This window comes from Meleagris gallopavo, chromosome 21 (genome assembly GCF_000146605.3).
Source record: "Meleagris gallopavo isolate NT-WF06-2002-E0010 breed Aviagen turkey brand Nicholas breeding stock chromosome 21, Turkey_5.1, whole genome shotgun sequence".
Lineage (NCBI taxonomy): Eukaryota > Metazoa > Chordata > Aves > Galliformes > Phasianidae > Meleagris > Meleagris gallopavo.
Window position 1 is genome coordinate 9,020,290 of NC_015031.2, and position 5,204 is coordinate 9,025,493.

The window sequence follows — 5,204 nt, forward strand, 5'->3', positions numbered from 1 at the left end:
AAAGAAAAGTGCTTTGGTTCACAGCATGCTCACCAGTTGCTCCAAATCTAACATGCAAGGGGATCAGATTCATTCTCTAATTTTCACTTGCTGAGATGAGAGCTTCTCCCTTCTGGGTTACGTCTAGGAATCACACTTCTCAGCTCTGGAGGAGCTCATCCAGCTCTTTTCTGCCAAGGAAGGTCACAAGGACACCAAGGAAGGAGGAAGTCCTCCATTCACAAAATCAAAGTCAGGTACGCACACGGTTCCTTCACTAAAAGTACTGTTGAGAAACAAATTAAACCAAAGGATACAAATCTCATTAGGTGTTCTGGTTTCGAAAATGTGTCTTTAGAATATAAACTGTCTGCTTTTCTCCTGAAGACATTTAAAGCATATCTTGGTTTTCTCAGAACCACCAGAGGCTCATTCCTGGTTGTCCCAAGACAGCAAATACTGGGCACTTAGTGCACACCACAAGGAAATGTCATGAGCCAAAGACCAAAAACCAAACCTACAGAGTTGCCTGGTTAAAGTAGCATTTTTTTCCCCTCTCTTAAGATAACTGCAGCTTTGAAACTCCCTTCTGAGAGATCCCATCTCTGTCACAGGATAATTCGACTGATTATGAAACATCATTCAAACTTAACCCACAAAGCAGTAATGTGAAACAGAAACCACCCCAAGCACCCTCCAGTGAATCAGTCTGTAGAATGCAAGAGGTTCAAGAGATTCTACGCCCACAGCAGTGCTAAGCACCACCACACCTCCCTCAGCAAGTCATCCTCACTCAGGAGTCTGTGCCAAAAAGTCACTGAAGTTTACTTCAATGCCTCCAATTCCTCCCATTTCACCTACAATTAAGATGGTCTCAAATTCCATAGGTACCATACACCATGCATAAAATATTCTTGCAAGATGACAATTTTTGCTTTTTCATCTGGGACCGAAAGCATAGGTACCTTAAAAACAGCTGCTGCACATTAATTTGTTCCTTCATGTTAGGCCTGCTGCAGCTAAAACTGCTTTTTACGTCACTTAGCATGCAAGAAATTGTGGTCACAATTTTTCATTTCCAGCCTCCTCATGCAAACCATTCATCAAAAGCGTATCAGGAGCAGCAGCTTTCCAGAAGAGCTTTGGTTTGGAAGAGGAACTACAACCTGACTAATCCATACTAACTAAACCCACAGCTCACAAAATATGATGTATTGTAAGAGAAACCAATCCTTCCATCTAAATGGTTTACAGAACAAGCATCGGCCTCAACTCTCTCCTCAGTCAGCTGGGCTCATACAAAAATTATTTTCAATCTGAACTAAAAAGTCAGTAAGGTTAAAATAATTTTCTTTTACTGCATATAATAATGTCTAGGTCTATTTAGATACTCCATAGGATAAGCAAGATGGCCCTCTGAAAACAAAGTTTGTGATTTATTTATATGTAATTGTTATTTATTGACATCAACAATGAAGTTTGAGATGTTCTATTACACAGAGAATACGACAGATAAAAATACAGTCCTTGTTGAAGCTCACATAACAGCTTCTAGGTCAAAGAAAATGGCAAGGAACGGAAGGGATCTTCAATTACAAATGGTAGAAGCACCTCTGTTTTGGGGGGAGGGTAGAAAACAGTTTAAAATAAAAAAAAAGAAGTCAAGGTTCTACATGGGTACAAGTGTCTTTGAAACCACAGGGAAATATCAACACCTACAGAAATATCAGATGGAGGTAAGTGGCTGCTTCTAGCAAGAAAGGTTTTGAGACTCTGAGAAAGGTAAAGTGTATGGGAGAGTCCCACCTTCTTGACACCCCTTCTCTGTCAACAAAGCATTTTAAACAACATTTTAAACAACAGCAGAAACAATGATAGAATAATAGATGAAGACTCCAGCTGAACTGTAGTAGTACGCTCATCTGGTTTGCTGAACAGCACTTGAACTTCTAACTTAGCTTAACTTTCCAATAGTGACAGAGATGAAACAATAGGTTCATGAGAAGAAAGAGGCAAATGCATTTCTAAATGGATTTTCCGTATGAAAACATGGTTTACATCCACATTTGTTGGACATCCTCCTCACAATCTGAATGCAGGTGAATTCATGCAGGAGAGCACTGCCCAGGGATGTCCACACGCAGCCCATGCCCCACAGCCAGGACAGATGTGCCTCTGACTGCACAAGGGCTACAAACAGAATTAACCACATGTACTTTCCCCGAAGCACCGTAAGGCACAACTAAACACATGGCATAAGAGGAAGAATTAAAGAGACATTATATTAGTTTAAGCACATTTTATAATTTATCTTGTCTTTTCTCATTTATGGGACGTCTTCCCCTCGCTGTCTTTGTGAATGCATTTTTATTTTCAGGTTTACCCAAGGCCAGTTTGCACACACAGAATTTCTAAGTCCTGTCAACAGTCTGCCCAAATAACGTCGGCATAAAAATTTAATTGCCCAAGTTTCTTACTGCTGAGAAATACAAACAGGAGGGTTTTTCAGAACGGCTTACATTTCTTTTTACCAACACAGTGACTTAATTTTGCAATAGCCTTTGAAATCATAAGCAGGTGAAGTCATTGACTTCAAAACCACACAGACCAACATCCTCCTGAAGCCTGAAACAAAACTGCCTATCAAATCAGTCAGGGAGTGGCAGCACTACATGAGCGGCTTAGATGTGAAGCTATTCAAGGACATAGAAATCTCTCTCAGGATACTGGGAGGAAACATAGCTGCAAGGTAAGTTTGAGCTTTCTATGTGCACACAGCTGAAGCCCTGGTAGGCCCAGACTGTGGACAACACTTACCAGACAGTGGATAAAGGCTGAACTAGCATGGAAAAGAGAGGAAGCATCACAAAACATCATTATTCGATGGAGACTCATTGAAGGAGAAACTAAGACTGAAGATAAATTCAGCATGTTCCTGGATATTTACATAATTTAGAAGTAATCCAAAGTAAATATTTACAGACAGCATTCTACGTAGGTCAGAATTTTTACTTCAAACATTTACAGTACAGAGACCAGGTAGCAGGTTGCTAATTGCTTGCCATCTGAAACACTGATTCAGATTTGACTGAAGAACATAAATGACACGAAGAGTTCGAGGCTGCATCCAGGAAACATTTGTTTGTATTATGAAACCACTGTCTGGTTAGTAGCCTGTTCTCAGGATTGTACTGCATTGCACAGCACCTGCGTGAGGCACAGATCTGTTCCAACTTAAACAATTGTTAAAATCTTAAACTTAAGTGACTACACACACAAGAATTTTTGAATAGTACTTGTGACCATACAAGAAAACCTTCACTGAAACCATTTTGTAGGAAAGCACAGAAGAAAAAAAAAATGATTTCAGCAAAACTTTGGCTGAGAGCTTTGAACAAATTAAATGTCAATATTAAGAATACAATAGTAGAGGAAATAAAGAAAATATTTCTCTCTGATACAGAATATTATCCTGTTACTTTCAGACATTTAGCAGTAGTTGAAGCGGTCAGCTTCCCCTCCCTGTAAGCATCTCTCACTCATGCTGTAACTGAGAAATGAGGTAGATTAGAGGATGCAGCAACAGAGAAACCAAGGGCACCAAAGGGAGGAAGTTGAAAGGAAGCATTCACGTCTGTCACTTCTTTTACCTCCGTTTTTGAGATACTTTTATAGACTCCTTACAATGAGGAAGGCCCAGAAAGAGCAACTAAAAAGAGTGGTTATAGGACTCAAATGTATTTAGAGTAAATTATCAGCATAATATAGAATAATGAATATACTCCAACCTTGTACATTTAATTCAAATTGTAAAAGTTAGTTTTAGTTGGTTTGTACATAAAACAATAGAGAGAACTAACACTTCTGGAAGCAAACACTTGCAGTATCCTCTCCATACACTAACAAGTGGCATTTTAACCCTTAGAAAGAAGATTCCAAAGTGCCACCCTCTCCTGCATCACAGTGACCAACATCAAGCAGCGTACTACAAAGAGACAAATCAAACTGCATACAAAGCACAACAGAATTTTGTTTCCTAAGCAGCCCATGTTCTATCACAGAGAAAAGCCATGTCAAGAAAAAAATTAACCACGCTATTGCAAAAAGGGTCACTGCAGTTAGTTTGTTTCCTCTGAACTTTTGAGGATGAAGGTCTTTCATCCCCCAGCACGAGACACTAGATTTTAGCTAGTTAGAAATCCACTTCAAAGATTACATACTCCCTTTCCAAATGTCAAGGTTCTTTAGTCAAACACGAACAACATCCTGCAGAGTAAAACTCCAGTGCAAAATTTCAACAGATCTGCATGGCCCCTACGTGCAGTGACACAATGCTGTGCATCCACTTTTTGGACACCTCAGCTGTACCCAGGGCCTTCTTACACACCACAATAACATTCACAGCAGCACCATTTTTTCCTTTAAATCATCAAGCCTAAAATGAAAAGCCCTCTGCCTGAGCTCAAGCAGCACATAGCTGTATAACTATACATAAAGACACTGGATAATACAAGAATATTGCCACAAAACTCAAAGCTAGACATCCTTCTCGTTGCAGTGTTATCGTTATTATTATTGTTATTACGTTATAAGGATATTTATAGACATGAAGACCATATAACCGACGCATGAAGAAGCCCATTTTGGACAACAAGACGGTTCAGACTCACAACTCACATACTTGAGCCTGTCTAGCACTAACACAGTCCATCTGGAACCTCGTCCAACTGCCACTAATTGGATACTGACCATTTTTTTATGCACAGAGACCAGTGAGCACAACGTTCTCTACCACTGAGGCAGAATTACTCCAGAAAAGGCCATTTTCCTGGTGCCCTCTGGTAGCCCTGAGGTGAGGAGGACTGTGGGATGCAGGGGCTGGGGCTGCTGATGGGTCCTAATGGGGTAACCCAGCACCAGCACTGCCCACTGACAGCCTCAGCAGGAGGAGAACATCCTCAGGAACGAACACATTCCTGCCCCACGTTCCAGAAGACTGACTTCGAAGAGATTTTTTGAAGAACGGGCCTTTTTCTTTAATTATTACTGTGGTTGGGTGTTGGGTTTTGTTTTTTTTTTTCCTTTTTTTTCAGATCGCAATTCTCCCCACAGGAGGATCACGGCAACCCCCGCCCCACCGCTCTGCACTTCTCCCCCAAGTTCCCCTCACTCAGGGGCCGCTCCCGCAGCCCCGCGCACCCCCCGCCCTCCTCACGCACACAACG